Source organism: Lactuca saligna, chromosome 1 (genome assembly GCF_052625555.1).
Source record: "Lactuca saligna cultivar CGN05327 chromosome 1, ASM5262555v1, whole genome shotgun sequence".
NCBI classification, from domain to species: domain Eukaryota; kingdom Viridiplantae; phylum Streptophyta; class Magnoliopsida; order Asterales; family Asteraceae; genus Lactuca; species Lactuca saligna.
In genome coordinates this window covers 103,890,956-103,910,247 of record NC_136417.1, presented here as the reverse complement: position 1 = coordinate 103,910,247, position 19,292 = coordinate 103,890,956, and positions in this window count along the sequence as shown.

Sequence of the window (19,292 nt, the reverse complement as noted above, 5' to 3'; positions counted from 1 at the left end):
TACTATCACTGGTAAATGTATCACCTTCCACAATAATATAGAAACCATAGTAATGCTTGGGTGCATTCCTAACTCTCGTGGAACGCCTCATAGGTACAAACTCCTCAGTTGGATCAACAGGAGTTTCGTCCTTAGGTTGATTGCTAGGATTTACTCTGGAATTTCTTCAAGGTCAATTTACCTCACACTATTTCCTTGGCTTATCAACTCTCTCTCTCACTCTCTCTCTTTATCTCTCTCTCTCTCTCTCTCAAGACTTCTCTGCTTGCCACAAAGACCACATTATCAATGGGTATATAAAAGAGGTAACCAAAGGATTTTTGTGGATAGCCGATGAAAATACACCACTCACTACGAGGTTCAAGCTTATCGTGAGTCTTGTGCCTCACGACCCCAAATCTTGATGTGGTCCAAATTAGGAACATTCCTATTCCGCATATTGTGAGGTGTTTTGGCAAGCTTTTTTGTAAGGATTGGATTAAGAATATGGGCGATAGTCTCTAAGGCATACCCTCAAAAATGAGATTTGACCATAGCTCGACTCATCATGGAATGAACCATGTCTAAAAATGTTCGATTACGCCTCTCAGCCACACCATTAAGCTATGGTATTCTAGGAGGTGTCAATTGCGAGACAATCCCACATTCCTTAAAACAGTCATGGAACTATGTACTAAGATACTTACCCCCTCGATAAAATTTAAGCCACCCTTTGCCAACCTTGTTATATCCATGTTAGTGTGCCGGTTAACCACACACGCTCCGCTAACGAGTTAAGCAATGTGCAAAGTGTAACTTCATGGGTTAACACCAAATTCACATTTTCCATGAGTAACTAAGATTGGGAATTTATAAAAAAACCATTTAGTTACTTTATAATAATCATTATACTTTTAATGAGAATTACAGTCATTGTCTTACCCCTTCAACTAATGACCCTCCACCAGTCACGGAAGTGGTGGGTGAGAGTGGACACCCATTAAGCTGCCATTTTATAGGCAACAACCTTATACGCCTCCTTATAGGCAGGCTTCGTGAATGAGGCCTACTAACGGTAAAACGACATGTTCTTATACATATATATATATATATATATATATATATATATATATATATATATATATATATATATATATATAAACTTATAATATTATAAAGTATAAGGGTTGAATTTTAACTTTTAAAATTATAGGGGTTGGAACTAAGGTTTTCTAAAGTGACTTCACATGTTCAAATCAAAGGCCACATCACGACGAGTAGAAGTCATAACATACATGATCGAGCCTACAACGGAAGCATACGATACTCGACTCATCTCAGCTATCTCAACCTCGGTACTCAGACTCAGAGTCTTACTCAATCTGGCGTTACTCTGGATCGGCAACTCTCCTTTCTTGGAATTGTGCATGCTGAACCTATTCAGCACCTTATCCAAGTAGGTACTTTGACTAATTCCAATTAGTCTTTTACTCATGTGTCTCAAAATCTTTATCCCTAGGATATAGGCAGCTTCTCCAAGGTCTTTCATAGTGAAACACTTCCGAAGCCAAGACTTCACTACATGCAAAGATGGGATGTCATTTCCTATGTGTAGTATGTCATCCACATATAGTACCAAGAAGCTAAATATACTACCACTATCCTTGATATATACACATGACTCATCTTTGCTCCTCAAAAAACCAAACTCTTTGACTTTCTCATCGAAACAAAGATTCCATCTGCGAGGTGCTTGTTTCAATCCACAAATGAATTTCTTAAGCTTACACACTCTATTAGGGTACTCTGCACTGACAAAACCCTTTGGCTAACTCATGTAAACATCCTCAGCCAACTTTCCATTAGGGAAAGCGGTTTTGACATCCATTTTTCATATTTTATGGTCATGAAATGCAACAATGGCTAGCATAACCCTAATAGAATTAATCTTCGCTACTGGTGAAAAGGTATCATCATCGTCAAATCCCGGAGTTTCAGAAAAGCCCCTAACAAGCAGTCGCGCCTTATAAGTGTGCATATTACCATCCATGCCGGTCTTCTTCTTGAAGATCCATTTGCAACCGACTGTCTTACGATCTAGTACATTGTCAACCACGTTCCAAACTTGATTGTCATACATGGATTGTATCTCGCTGTCCATAGCATCTTTCCATTTAGCAGACTCGGGGCCTGCCATGGCTTCCACGTAGTTGTTAGGTTCATCCAAACTTACGAGTGTACTATCACTGGTAAATGTATCACCTTCGACAATAATATGGAAACCATACTAATGCTTGAGGGCATTCCTAACTCTCGTGGAACGCCTCATAGCTACAAACTCCTCAGTTGGATCAACAGGAGTTTCCTCCTTAGGTTGATTGCTAGGGTTTGAGGTTCCTTCACCACTTGAATCTGGAATTTCTTCAAGGTCAATTTGCCTCCCACTATTTCCTTGGCTTATGAACTCTCTCTCTCTCTCTCTCTCAAGACTTCTCTGCTTGAAACAAAGACCACATTATCAATGGGTATATAGAAGAGGTAACCAAAGGATTTCTGTGGATAGTCGATGAAAATAGACCACTCACTACGAGGTTCGAGCTTATCATGAGTCTTGTCCCTCTCGAAAGCCTCGCGACCCCAAATCTTGAAGTGGTCCAAATTAGGAACATTCCCATTCCACATATTGTGAGGTGTTTTGGCAAGCTTTTTTGTAGGGACTGAATTAAGAATATGGACGATAGTCTCTAAGGCATACCCCCAAAATGAGATTTGAGCATAGCTCGACTCATCATTGAATGAACCATGTCCAACAAGGTTCGATTACGCCTCTCAGCCACACCATTAGGCTGTGGTATTCTGGGAGGTGTCAATTGTGAGACAATCCCACATTCCTTAAGATAGTCATGGAACTCTATACTAAGATACTCACCCCCTCGATTGGATCAAATCATCTTAATATTCATGCCCAGCTGATTCTCCACTTCCTGTTGAAACTCTTTGAACTTTTCAAAGGTTTCTGACTTATGCTTGATTAAGTACACATAATCATATCAAATATAATCTTCAGTAAAATTCATATAGAAGCGGTTAGCATCCCTTGTGGCGGTTCTGAAGGGTCCACACATATATGTGTGTACAAGAGCCAACAAACCTTCACCCCTAGCACAAGTACCAGTGAAGGGTGACTTTTTCATTTTTCCAAGTACACAAGATTCACAAATATCATCCGTCTTCAAGTCAAATGAATCCAAGACTCCATCCTTTTGGAGTTGGCCTATGCATTTCTTACTAACATGTCCAAGACGAAAAAGCCATAATGATGCTTTATCCAAGCTAGTGGAAGAATCAATACACAAAACATTATTTCCTAGGTTATGTACTACTAACACAGTTTCATATACACCATCACAAGGTAATGCTTTAAAATAAAGAACATTATTATAGAAAACATTAATACCACCTCATTGATTATCAAATGAAAAATTAAATCCTTGTTTGTACAAACCATGAAAGGAAATAATATTTCTCGCCATTTTAGATGAGTAACAACATTTATTCAAATCTAATGTTAAACCACTACTTAGCAACAAAGAATAAACTCCAATTTTGGTGACAAGTGAAGCTTTCTTATTCCCCATGATTAAGTTTATCTTCCCATGCTCCAAATTCTCACTTCTTCTTAGTCCCTGCAAATCAGAACATATGTGAATATCACAACCTGTATCAAGGACCCAAGAATTAGAATAGTGTGAGTTATTAGACAATATAGTGTAAATACATGTATCGTTGGGTTTTAATTTCCCATCCTTAACATCTTGAAAGTACATTGGTTGGTTTTTCTTCTAGTGCACCTTTTCATGGAAATAGACGTTTTCACCATCTTTAGGGTTGGCAGAAGGAGTGACAGATGCACCTTTGGTTCTATTTGAAGAGGATCCATTAAGAGACTTTCCCAGGGTACCCTTCAAGGGGCTCTTCATCTTCTTCCCTCTACCTTGCCCGATGGCCAAAACAGGGGTGGCGGTAGGAGTAGGAGAGGTAACAACCAGTTTACTTTTAAGACCATTTTCGGTGGTCTTCAAAAGTCCTTGAAGTTTGCTGAGTGTGACCTCCTCCTTGTTCATATGATAGGTCATTCAGAATAAATCATAACAAGAAGGTAAGGAGTGCAGTATGATATTAATAGCCAACTGCATGGGGATGTTCACATTCAACATCATCAGATAGTCTACAAACCTTTGCATTCTCTGCATGTGACCCGTGAGTCTACTACTACTCTAGAGGAGATCGCTGACTTTAGGGAACATGAAATTACTCTCATCAAAGATGACTCTCCCACAAAGCTTCATGAGAGAGAAGGAGCCGGTAGGGTTTGGAAGACATCTAACAAAGAAGAAAGACAAGTTTAGATTAGATATAAAGATAGTCCTTAATAAGACACCCAAATGTAATATTAAGGCTAGGGCCCAACATAGTATTTTATAAGTTAGAAGAGGGATGCTCTAATCCAATCTATGAAATATTTGAAGGTAGGTGAATGACGATTCACCAATTTCCACCATGAAAAACAAAATGTATTATTAGGTTTTAATTGGTTTTGAAACTCCTAGATTCTTTTGAGATTCATTGGACTTTTCAATGGCATGTTTCAATCTCGATTGTGCCTTTCAAGTGTGTGAATAGGATGCCAAGGATCACAAAACAAGGTGTGAATAACCATGCAAATTACTTGGTACTCTTAATGTTTATCACCGAATCGATGTGCCGGTTAACCACATGCCCTCTAGCGATCTATGATAAAATTTAAGCCACCCTTTGCCAACCTTGTTAAATCGATGTTAGTGTTCCGGTTAACCACACACGCTCCACTAACAACTTAATCAAGGTGCAAAGTGTAACTTCATGGGTTAACACTAAATTCACATTTTCCATGAGTAACTATGATTGAGAATTTATAAAAAAAACATTTAGTTACTTTATAATAATCATTATACTTTTAATGAGAATTACAGTCATTTTCTTACCCCTTCGGCTAACAACCCTCCACCAGTCACAGAAGTGGTGGGTGAGAGTGGACACCCATTAAGTTGCCATTTTATAGGCAACAACCTTATACGCCCCCTTATTGATCGACTTCGTGAATGAGGCCTACTAACGGTAAAACGACATGTTCTTATACATACATACATATATATATATATATATATATATATATATATATATACATACATACATACATACATATATATATATATATATATATATATATATATAAACTTATAATATTATAAAGTATAAGGGTTGAATTTTAAGTTTTAAAATTGTAGGGGTTGGAACTAAAGTTTTCTAAAGTGACTTCACATGTTCGAAAACTTGAGGGCAAGTTTTGTAATTATTCAAAACTTTAAGATTTCACTTGAGGACAAATTATGGATTCCATTAGAAACATTTAGATCAAGAATTAAACTAACAAAGAATTTGCAAATAACTCCTATGATCTACCAAACTCATAAGTGTATGGATATTTATATCAACAATTTCAAGAATCATAAAAACATATATAAAAATTGAAATTTTTGATAATAACCATTATAAATGGATTAGCATATTCATTAACACATCAAAAACATGTTTTATAAGTCCAAAACAGTTTAGGGTAATAATTCTAGTCCATTTCCAGTAGAAAAACTTGAAAAACTGCATTATGGGCCTCCTAATCGTCGAGTGCACGAACCTACTCGACAAGTTGGATGAATATATGCATGGACTCGTTGAGTCCACCCATGGACTCGGCGAATTCACTCAGAAGAATGCAGAAATTTTGAATTTCTACAACAATTTGCATCAGGTATCAAGAAAACAAGCCTAGGCTTTGATACCACTGAAGGGTTTTGAGCATTCTAACACTCCTAAGGTGTAAATGCAACCCTAGAAACCTTGGATCTATGTTTTACTAAGATACATGCGAATTTCATTTTTCAAGGTTCTTAACCTAACTAGCATGGTATGGGAAACTTGAAACATAAAAGCCAGTAGAAGAACTTACCTTTCTTGTTGCTTGGATTCCTTAAGAACTTTGTGAGCTAGCACCCTGAATGTGATGCCTCAAGTGTTTCAAACAACACCACAAATCTTGGAATAACTTTGACAGAAGTACACACACACACTCTCAAAATCGGCTAGCCCTCTTGTTCTTTACTTAGTGCCGATTTTGGTAGCCCATGGGGTCCTTTTATAGTTGTGTTACAAGTAGCGTTACACAATTTAAACCCTAATTGACATGGCTTAAATTTCCTCCATGATCCATGGGTTTTAACCTACATGGAGCACCCTATGAGTTTTATCCTAATTCAATAAAGCATGGATCATTAGCCCACTATATAAGAATGGATGATTTACACAATCAACCCCATATATTTAGTTACTCTTGTTTTATCACCAAATTAATTCTAAATTAATTCTTGATCAATACTAATTAAATAATATTATTCATATTGTAGAACTTATAATATATTAATAAACCATAAGTGTCCTTTTCTCATTTTGTCTATCCAAGTGTCATGATGCCATGCAACCCAAATGGACCATGCCAACTGGGTCAGGTACATACCAAAAATAGTTATGGACTTAGACACCTTATCCAACATAGACTATTGTGACAACCCAAAATTTCCATTTTGTCAAACCCTAAAAGTCAACCCCTTCGTATCATAAGTTAATGTAATTATTTTTTATTTTTAAGAAATATAAAGTTCGTTTGATTATTTTAATATTATTTTTAAACGAACGGGTGAAAGAAAGTGTCATCTCGAGTTTTAAAATTTAAAAACCGTAAACACTTCGCGTCTTAGAAATTTCCAACCAAACTTTTATGTTTGGATTGAAAATTCACCCAAAAACCGTGAACTCATACCTATGTATGAGTTTACTCCCCAAAATACTAGTCATTTGTGTTTACTCCCCAAGTTCACAAGAGTAAACTCCAAAAACTCTCTCAAGTATCATCCTTGATTTAATTCCAAATCTTCAAATTTATAAGTGTTCTACCCATTTCAAGTTAGTAAAACACTGAATCTAGTGTTTGTACATCTATTCATCCATTCATTTATGTATTTTGTCTAGATTTCCAAAACACCAACAACACCAAGAACACGCACTAAGTGTTGTTGGCCTTTTAGCTCAAATCAAGCCTTCTAATAGTAAGTACTTCCATCCTTGAGTGTTATTGAGCTAGTATTACGTTTAAACATCAAGAATTTATGCCAAGAACACATGGTTAAAGGTGTTCACGGTCCAAGAATGTTCTTGGGCTGTAAACACCATAAATGGCAACAAAGTGTGCCTAAGTCCCTTGTTTAGCCCTAGTTTGATGTTTAAGCCTTCCATGAATTGATTAAACCTTCCTTTGATGTATCTAAACCTTGAAAAACACCAAAATCGAACATTTATAGGTGTTTATGGTTTGGGGATCTCCCAAAACCGTAAACACCCTAAAGTGTGTCTAAATGGGTTATTTTCCTTCCTTAGGCTTAGAAACTAGCACATACACTTACCTAATTTTGTTAGGGACTTAAAAACATGGCTATACACTTCTCCATAAGGTTTTACGGTAGTAAACCCAAAGGAAAATTCCATGAGGCCGTAAACTCCTCAAAGGAGGTGTTTTATTGCCCTAGTCCATTCCAAAGGCCATACCACTTAGTAGAAATACTTCAATAGGCTTGCTAAACCAGAAAACAACACTAGTTCACTAGGACTAGAGTTTACGACCATAAACTCTAGAGTTTAATGCCGTAAACTCCAAGGGAGTTTACCCTCGGACTCCAAACACAGTAGTTTTGCCGTACCAACACTCGGATGCAATCCTTGTGATCTTTAACACTTGAAACAAAGTGTTTTCATGTTCTAGGGTGTACCAACTTAATTTAATAGTTATAAATTGGCTAATTAGTTATATATATGTTCATTATATGATAACTAGGCTCGTGCGTGAATACAAGTCTTCATTTGTAACCTAGCATCGTACCCGACACTTCAATCCAATCCACTCATCGCAAGTGAGTTCATAGCCCTTTAACTAACCTTTGAAATACTTTTAAATGTTTTAAATGCTTTATGGTGGGGAATACAAGTTGAATACTTATAGGTTTTACATCAATCACATGTGATTAATAACTACAAAACCAATGATTTTACTACTGTTCAAACTGTTTATCAAACTATTTTACTTCAAACTGCTTTACGAACTCTTTTACTTATCAAATGCATTTACTTAAATTTTGTTATACTTATTATAAATTTCATGCCCGTATATGTATAGTTATATAAGCAATGTTTAAAACGCTTAGGAAGGCCGCAAGCCCTATTTCCTTTTCCTCGATTTGGATGTCGTCTGGTGGGATATCGGGTAGTCGTCCGAAGGTCGTTTCAATATTAATTATATATCATGTGTACATATATAGTCATAAAAGTTCTTCCATGTTCATGCGTACTAGTTACATCATTTTTAAGTTACCATCGGGGTAACACATGATCATACTTATACTATTGTTAGATCAATGAGTCAGTTCGTTCCTGAGTCAGTACTTATTACTAGGAGAACATATACAACTATACTAGAAAGAGAACATATACAACTATACTAGAAGGAGAACATATACAGCTATACTAGAAAGAGAACATATACAACTATACTAGAAAGAGAACATTTACAACTATACTAGGAGAGAAGATATACAACTATACTAGAAGGAGAACATATACAACTATACTAGAAAGAGAACATATAAAACAATACTAGAACGAGTAACATTACATTACATATACATGAATCCGTTAACCATAGTGATCTGAATCGGAGCATGACTTCAATGTCATGGTCCGTGTTGTAGCCAGAGTCTCTTGAAGGGAGAGCGTGAGTTTGCATATAGATCTATACTGGATTGACTATCCTACACCTTGCTGCTAGCTACAGTCGGACCTGCAGGTCTGCGAGTGCCAAACGTCATTTCATTTTACGACCTACATTTGTCGTTGTTTATCCAGTCGATAGTATAGTACAATTAATCACATGATACCTTAATATAAATCCGGCTTAAGGTAGTTAGTACAACAGTAGTTCCTATAATACAACACTACAGTACTACATTAATTTACCCTTTACATATTTAGTGACCTTTTCACTTAAACATTAATGTACAAACTATATTTTGAGAATGATAGTTACACTTGGGAAAATTACACACTTTTATAGTAAACGAACATACAAAACAGTTAGGCCTTGGTAGAAGACTACTTTTAATAGAAAATATAGGTTTTTCTAAGGGATTCAAACTTTTACAAACACTTACAAAAAAATTCACGTACTTATATTACCAATGTTTACAAACTCTTGTTTATTACTACGTTCAAACATTTTGATACAAACACTGACACTAAAATATATATGAACTCACCAGCTTAATGCTGATAAACTCTTTTAAAATAACTTGTATTCTCAGGTCATCAGTACACAGGTACCAAGGACATCTTTTGAGAAGATGGAGCGCATTCAAGACTCATCTTATTATTTTGATTTACATTTTTGGTGTCTATAACTGTACGGAACACGCTTGTATTAAAATTATATATTTAATGCAATGGATGATGTTCATTGCTTGTTTACAATTATACTGTGTTGTGATACTTTACATGATGTCCTCCGCCCCACAACGTTTCCGCCGTTCTTGGTTTTGGGGTGTGACAACTACTCACAGTATCTGTGTAAACATGGAGGAATGCATTGCGAGTAGTTGAGTATCGGAGAACTACTCGTGGCTATTTTTGATGTTAGCCCTTGCATATCCTTGATAAAAGATCTCAATATAGTTTTTCAAGTCAAGAAGTTAACTTGGCCCTTGACGAGACGTTCAATGGTTTCTGAATCTCAGCTGAGTGTACGATTCTAGTGCCAGTGAGAATTAATAAGGAATAACTCATAATACCATCTTATGAAAAAAATATCTGAAGACATATTTCCACAGTTTAGCATGACACGAGGTCAAGGCCCTTTGGCGGGATGTTCAAGGATAATCGTGCCTTGCGAGGTGTATTGTCGTAGTGCCAGTACCGTTAATTCCTTACCTATGAAAAATGTATCTGAGAATACATTTGAGTCTCCACAGTTTTGCATGAGAAAGAGATTCTCACGACCCTAGATGGGATGCTCAACGATATTTGTTATCCGGTTGGGTGAATCGCCCTAGTGTCGTGACAGTTCTTAGGTAAAGATAACTGACAAGACCAATTTTGACAATCTGTACAGTTTCAAACTTTCACTTTCTTAAATATGACAGTTCTTAGAAAGAAACTGTCTGACTCACATTGTACAGTTTCATGGCTTCAATTCTGTAAATACAACAATTTTTTGAGAGAACCCGCCTAACTGACAACTTGTACGGTTTCATGCCTTCAATTCTTTCTGAAAGTAGTGTGAAGTGAAATTCCGTCAAGTCCTTTTAAGGTCTCCTTTTGCACAGTATATTTCGATACAATCTCCTTGAGTCTCTTCTTCTTTTGAATTCACGTTTTAAGACATGAAATTTTGAGATAAAAATAAAAATAAAAATAAACTTAGTTCACAATTAAACGACTAAGAATAAAAATAAAATTAAAATACGCTCAAAAACAATATTTTTGGGTTGTTATTTTTCTGAAAAAGAAATAAAAACAGAAATAAACATATTTTGGCTTTTTTAATTTTATGATTTTTGTTTGGTTTTAATACTACGCCTAAATTTGTGCACAAAGGAAAAAATATGAACAAATTTAACTAAAATAAAAATAAAATACAAAATGTACAAAAAAAAACTTTTAGTCTTCAAAACGAATCATTTTAAGAAAACCTACTAGTATCAAGAAAATTCAGACTGTAATTCAGAAATTAAAGTTGCATCCAGATGACCTGAGAACAACACGTAGAGACAACAACATATTCAGCCTCAACTTTTCTTCAATTTTGGAATGAAGTTAACATATTCAAAATTCATCACGCTGTTAAATACGGTCCCCATTTGTGATATTTTCTTTCTTCCTTCCCGCAAGGGACACATACCCTCAATTAAATTTCTGAATGTCGTGCGGTTGAGAGATGACTCCTGTCATGTGCCTAGAACCACCACTATCAACATACCAAAGTCTAATGATATTCCTCCATGGATGCTCAGACACACCGTGTGGGATTAGTTGGTTTTTGGAACCCAATTCCTTTTGAAGCTAGGTTTACCATTACTATCTACACAAAATACTCTTTCCTATGACATATCCTATTTAACAATTAAGAACATAAAGAAGTTAGAGGACTTTTGGACGATTTTGAAATGAGACCTTTGGGAACCCATTGGTAATTAGGTTTGGGTACTTTCTTGTTGGACCGAAAGTGACCTTTTTCAATTACCTTTCGAACATGACTACCTATTGATTTGGGCTTGTATTGTGAGTATGAGCTAGAAGACGACCCTTGAGATGAATTCGGCATTACCGATTTTGGTTTGGCTGATCCATCTCTCGAATTAGAATTCTTGTCCGACATGCCCTTTTTGTCCTTTGGATTCTGATTTTTGGCCATTTTAGCATTCCAATCACCATTGTGTGAACATGACCTCAAAGGATTTCTTTTGGAAGACCTCCCCCTTAGCACATTCTGCCCACCTTGTTCATAGTAGGGAACATATGAACGAAGTGGGAAATTTCTAGAAATGTGACTGGTATCCCACAGTTAAAACAAGTTTGTTTTGTCAAATAAATAAGATTGTGAGTTAGTCATTTTCCAAATGAAGTATGTTTCAAGGAACTTCCACAAGCACAAGCGCATGAACATTTATTAGACTGGTTAACAGATTTTTGTGGCTTGGATTTTTCAACAGTGGGAGTATAATCATCACAAGGTTTTGTATCATTTTCAGCAGAACTAGAATTATTTTTGTTCTGATCATGCCAATCTTGCACTGTGACCTTATCGGCACATGAGGTAGAAACATTAGTATCGTTCACACTATTATTATTTACTCTCTCAACTATAGTAGGTTTTCCATACTGTAAGTGTGCTTCCCTTAACTTTTCTTCCTCAGTCATAAGAGTAAAAGTGTAGACCTAAATTCTTTTTGTCTTGCCATCTAAGTTGCTTTTCAATCATTGTCACAACTATCTTACTTGACACCTCAAATTTGTTTAAAATTAAAATCTGCATTTTCAAACTTAATTTTCAATGTGTCAAGCTCAACAGTCAGACTGGCATCTTTTCTTGAAAATAATCATAGTGTTCACATTTAGTGTTGTATTCTTCCTTAATTCTTTTTAGATCTTTGGCTTGGGTCTCTAATTTTTCTTTTAAAGGTTTTGTGGGTCTTTCTGTGAGTATATCATTCATAATTAAGGTCGTCATTTTTCCTAATTAATAAATCATGTTGATCACGATAATGTTTAATTGTATCACTACATGCTTGAGTACAGAAAGTTTCACTAACCTCTTTGGTATTGTTGTAAGAACTCATAATTTACCAAAAGAAATCTGATTGTTTAATTTGAGTTTGACCAAAAACCAAGAAAGTTAAACACTTTGACCGAAAATAGTTTACCGAGAATGAGGCTTCTTGACTGAGAACCTTAGCCGAAATCTTACAACTGAAAAGCTGAACCGAGGATGCGGAGCCGAGAACACAGATTCACATCCGAGAACTCCAAGACTGAGACTGAGAGCCGCAAAGTTGAGTCCGCGGAGCCACCCTGTGACAACCCGATATTTCAACTCTTTGTAACGATCAAAGTGGGTCAAGTATTGTAACCACTTCTGAGTAATAAAATTTACTTTCATAATAAATGTACAAATAAGTCCTATTTATTTTCCTTCTATGATTAAATGTCTTTGAACCATGATCGTACGTGAAAAGAACGCCCAAATCCGACTTCATTTAGCGAAATTATGAATTTTCCAAATTCGACTCAGCAACAGACAGCTAAAAACTCGAATCAGAAATCGAGTGACTTTTGACCGGAATGACCTAAACGAGAATCGAAGGTCTCAACAATGGTATTCTAGCGGTAAAAAGTCTGGCAAAAACCGACATCAGATAAAGAAGTTACGAATTTTCAAAGAAATTCCTTAAACGCGATAGATTTTATATTTAATAAAATAAATAATTTTGGAATTTGCCGACGGAATCTAAACGAAAGTTGAAGAGCGTAGTCTCACCTACGCGGGGATATAAAGACCATCGAAAACGGAGTTCGTATGAAGAAGATATGAATTTTTGAAGTTTATTAAATAAATTAATTATTTATTTAAATCAATATTCGGATATTATCCGAAGGGGAGTTAGCATACGCGTTACGCGCCGCGTACTGCTGTACGCCCCGCGTACCCAAGAACGCTCGGTCTCTAACAGTCCACGTCGCACGATCCGAAGACCCGACCTGACGTCCCATCCGACCCGCGTGCCAGCGATCCGTCCCATCCGACCCGCGAACCCAGGAACCCGTCCCATCCGAAGCAGAGGCGGTCGGGTTCGGTCACGCATGACGCACGCGTACGCGCTGCGTACTAGCGTACGCCCCGCGTACCGAGGCAGACCAGCCTCCCTATAAATAGCATGCGAGGGTTTCCAAAGAAGGGGCTCATTTCTCTTCTCTCTCACTCTACTTTGCCTCGTTTTCCGTTCCCGTTCAAACCCGAAGCTCTGGTCTTTTTGGCTCAAGTCCCGAAGGTCGATTTTACTCCCGAGATTCCCGAGAATCCCGAGGAAAATCCGTTTCCCGAGACGAAACACTGCCCGGTTTTCCATCTCGCTATCTCCAAAACTTTCAAGTGAGTTTCATACCCCTTAATCAACCGTTTTAATTATTCTAAATACTTTTATATGCTTTCATAGGGGGGGATTACAAGTAAAACACACGAGTATTATCGTGTGTTATATAAAGAAACTCTTTTATATACTGTTAAATATTCAAATCACATGCGATTTATAAACCTTTAAAGGAACTTTTAATTATATAAATATATATCATACGTTACAATAGCATTCAATCTTTTAAAGTATAAAGCTGTTGTAATGCAGGTATAAAACTAAACTGTTCTTAAATTATTCTTTTCTATCGTAGAATCGACACCAAAAATCTATGCTTTCATAAACAAATGATTCTTTTCCTACGTATTTCTAAAAACAAACAAGGCACACTTTGTAAAACTATAATAGGTATACTTTTACGAACAGATTTCTAACTCTTATGTACTAGAAACATATATTTCAAGAAGTTTACTTTCGTATACAAGAACAAACGTAACATTTTAACCAGTAGATCTGTTTTTATACCACGGGATTGTGAGACACTAACTTCATGTACGTTCGAGTACACATTTCAAGTCCTATATTATATACCAGAATCCCTTGGAGGGGGAGCATGGTGTTTGTGTATAGATCTATACGGGCTTGACAACCCGCGCCCTGACTGTTAGCTACAGTCCACCGTTTGGGGTGACAAACGTCATAACATTCCAACGCCTGAAGAACGTTGTGTATAGGCATTTCGAGTCAATAGTATGGTTATAAAACTCACAAGGGGTATTTAAAAACGCATTGACTTACAAGGTTTTCAAACTCATTTATTATTTTACCTTTACATATATCTTGGAAACAAACATTGGTCTTGAATGAAGACTACTTTTATGCTAGTAGAAAATATAGGATTTTCTAAAATACATACAAACAAAGATAAAACATTTCATTTCATTTAAACATTGTCATTTAAATACTTATGAAATTCACCAGCTTAAATGCTGATCAACTCTTTCAAAATTACTTGTATGTCCCAGGGATTCAGTAAATTTCAGGTACTAATATGCTTTTGAAGAAGAGATGCTGCGGCGCCAGTTTAATCTCATATTTTTGACATCATATTGTAATTGGTTTTGAACATGTAACTTTTAACAAATGTAAACTTTCAATTATATATATGATGGTTGTATTGCTTTCTTTACTATGTATTCATTTGTTACGCTACCACATGAAGTCATCCGCCCCCGAACGTTTCCGCCGTTCAGGTTTGGGGGTGTGACAGATTGGTATCAGAGCAATGTTTATAGTGAACTAAGTATATCGAACCACATAAGATATACAAACTATAAATGCTTAAGGGACTAATACTCTCTAACAAAACAAATTTCTTTTTACACTTAAACATCATTTCGTTCAACTTAAATTAATAGTTCATTTAAGTACAATTACATGCATACCACAAACTATTTTCATATTGTACAATTTTACAAGTATATAGGCAAATTGACACGCACGAATCGGGAAATTATCGTAGTAAGCAACAAGTCAAACCGTACCAAACCATTACAAAAATCAACCACAAGAATTTAAATACTATGGGAGTATTTGCTATCTAAACTAGTTTAACTTACATGTTTTACATGTTCCGACTTTATTCAATTCTTATAACCTAAATTCTCGTATAGTCAAATGGCTGGATTTCACCACCCTGGCGACCCCTACTTTCCCAACCAAGGTAATGGAGGATGGATCGAAGATGATCCCGAAGAGGACGAGGAACCCATAGACGTGGGTGATGACTCCGGTACCGACTCAGAGCCAGAAGTTATCGATCCACCACCCATTCAACCTCCCGTCTTCGTAAGGAACTTTCAAGGACCGACTCCCGTCTGGGGAAGTCACCTCCACCATTGGAGCCAACAGCAAAACCTACGCCCTCCCTACGGCATGTGCCGGGACTTCTATGATGTCCGCGGCGGAGGTTCGGCTGATCGAGCACTCCCGGTAATGGTGGGTAAGTTAGCCAATCAGTCCTATCAGTCTGGAGTACAAGCTAGTCGACTCCGGGATATCAACGTAGAAGTGCAGGTTCACACTTCTGACATCCGTAAGTTGAACAAGAGGCAAGACAACGCTCAGTTCCAAACCGAAGCGTTTCAAGCGCAAATTATTGCAGCCCTCGCCGAACTAAGGGAACAACAAGCCGCTTTGGATAGGCGTCTAATGGAGTCAAAGCAATCAGATACGGAGTCAAGCTCCAAACGCAACTTTCGACGCAAGTAGTGCTTGTCAAAAACTCAAAATTTTGTTATAGCTTAGGACCTCGGCTAAAAGTCTTTAAATTTCTTAAACTTAGTAAACGGAGATCCTTATAGAGGACAAATTTTCTTGATCGTTGTAACAACTTTTATATTAATATAAGTGGCACTATTATTACTATGTTGAGTATTTCGTTCGAACCTTGAATGGTCCTTGGGAACCCAAATACTTGTTTCATACCTTCAGTCTTACAAATAACTTTCATTCTTCTATTTCAAGACTCATACTATCTTTTGTTGTTGAATTATAGCGATTTAATTCATGAGACACATACATTTTCCATTTCATGAAATTCTTATCATTGTTTTCTTTCCATCTATAGTTGAAGGATGCCTCCGCGTAGGAATCCAAGGCGAAACAACAGTGAGGAAATACCTATACCACCACCTCCACCACCCCAATTTGATGCTGTAATGTTTCAAGCAGCCGTCACCATAGCAGTGGCAGCTGCCATGTCTCAGATCAATAACTCGAGTGCTAATGTCTCAGGATCTGGCGTACACACGTCCAATCATGGCGAGAGTCATGGACCACCTCGGGAATGCACCTATAAGGACTTCACCAATGCCAAGCCCCGGATGTTTTATGGTACTGGTGGTGTGATGGCCCTGAGACAGTGGATTGAAAGGACGGAGGCAGTCTTTGAAATATGCTCCTGTCCCGAACACAGCAAGGTCAAGTTTGCAACCTTCACCCTTCTCGATAAAGCTTTAACTTGGTGGAATGGCCACGTTAAAGTACTTACCCTAATCGTGGCAAACTCCATAAGCTGGGAGAGCTTGAAGGCCATGATGATGAGAGAATACTGTCCGCAGGGAGAAATTCAAAAGCTTGAACACGAACTATGGACTCTCGGGATGGTGGGTACCGACATCGCTACTTATACCAACAGATTCTGCGAACTGGCAATCCTTTGTCCAGACATGATTGCTCCCGAGAGCAAGAAGATAGAAAGGTACATCTGGGGACTGACGCCCCAGATGCGGTCAAGCGTGTTAGCTTCCAAACCTGACACCTTCGAAAGTGCTAAGGAACTGGCACAATCTCTGATCGACTACGGAAGTCATCGGAACTCAACCACTTCTGCACCAGCACCACAGAAAGGAAACAACAACTACAACAACAAAAACAATGGCAGGAAGAGAGCGTGGATCAAAGGAAAGGGTGGATCTTCCCAAGAATCCGCAAAGAAACCACTCGTGTCGGTTAATGCTGCTATTGTACCTGCTACGGTCCCTACAAATACCTACCCAACAAAGCCTTATGTAGGCAACCTCCCAAAGTGCACCAAGTGCAATTTCCACCACCATGGACCGTGCCGAGATATGCAGTGTGCCAACTGCAACAAGAAAGGACACACGGCTCGTTTCTGCAAAGAACCCGCAAAGCCGATCACTCAAATTCCCGGTGCGGGTGTAGGGCAGGCTTGCTACGGTTGTGGCGAGGTGGGCCACTACAAGAGGAACTGTCCTAAGACAGCAGGCACTGGAGGTGTAGGACGAGTTTTGGCAATAGGCCACGACGAAGCTGTAGCTGACCCAACTATAGTTGCTGGTACGTTTCTTCTCGATAATTCATACGCATGCATATTATTCGATAGTGGAGCGGAGAGAAGCTTCGTGAGTCAAAACTTTATCCATTTACTTAAACCTAAACCTAGCAAGTTAAAAGAATCATTCACTATAGAGATGGCCAATGGAAAAACCGAAAGCACAAATTACATATACATGGGCTGTACGTTAACATTGGACGGCCATTCTTTCCCAATCAATCTCATGCCAGTACAAATTAAAAGTTTCGACGTCATAGTCGGCATGGATTGGTTGAGTCTCTTTCGCGCTGACATCATGTGCTTTGAGAAAGCAGTCCGTCTTAACCTCCCGAACAACGAAACATTAGTTATCTACGGTGACAAATCTAGTACAAACCTTCGCATCATTTCGTGCATCCAAGCTCGAAAGTGCTTGCGGAAGGATTGTCGGGCATTCCTAGCACACATCGTCGATACAAGTCAAGAACTGAAGGACATCAAGAGCATTTTGGTAGTACGCGACTTTCCCGATATCTTTCCAGAAGAACTACCAGGATTACCACCGCAACGCCAAGTCGAGTTCAGGATCGACTTAATTCCAGGAGCTACCCCAGTAGCGAAGTCGCCTTATCGCCTCGCACCAGCAGAGATGCAAGAACTTTCCAGTCAACTTAACGAACTCCTTCGCAAAGGATTTATAAGACCAAGTTTCTCACCTTGGGGAGCACCGGTCTTGTTTGTAAAGAAGAAAGACGGATCGTTCCGTATGTGCATCGACTACAGAGAGTTGAACAAACTTACTGTCAAAAACCGCTATCCTCTACCCCGTATCGACGACCTATTCGATCAACTTCAAGGGGCGAACTACTTCTCCAAAATAGACCTGCGATCCGGATATCACCAATTACGAGTTCTAGAAGGGGACATTCCAAAGACAGCTTTCCGAACTCGTTATGGACACTATGAATTCGTGGTGATGCCGTTCGGATTAACCAATGCACCAGCAGTATTTATGGACCTAATGAATAGGGTATGCCGCCCTTACTTGGACCAGTTCGTCATCGTCTTTATCGATGATATACTTATCTACTCTCGAAGTGAGGAAGAGCATGGTCAACACCTACGACAAGTCCTAGAAACACTGCAAACGGAAAAACTCTATGCGAAGTTCTCTAAATGCGAATTTTGGATTCGAAGAGTGGAATTTTTAGGTCACGTTGTTAGCGAAAAGGGTATACACGTGGACCCCTCCAAAATTAAGGCTATTGAGAACTGGTCGGCACCAAAGACACATACTGAAATTTGTCAATTTCTAGGTCTAGTTGGCTACTATCGCAAATTCATAAAGAACTTTTCGAGCATTGCGAAACCTCTTACTTCATTAACCCAGAAAGGTGTGGCCTTTGACTGGGAAGCGAAACAAGAAAAGGCATTCCAGACACTAAAGCAGGCCTTGTGCACCGCACCGATACTAGCCCTCCCCGAAGGAATAGAAGACTTTGTTGTGTATTGCGATGCTTCAAATCAAGGACTAGGTTGTGTTCTTATGCAGAGGGGAAAGGTTATCGCTTATGCCTCCCGACAGCTTAAGACACACGAAGTGAACTATACGACACACGATCTCGAATTAGGAGTTGTGGTATTTGCTCTGAAGA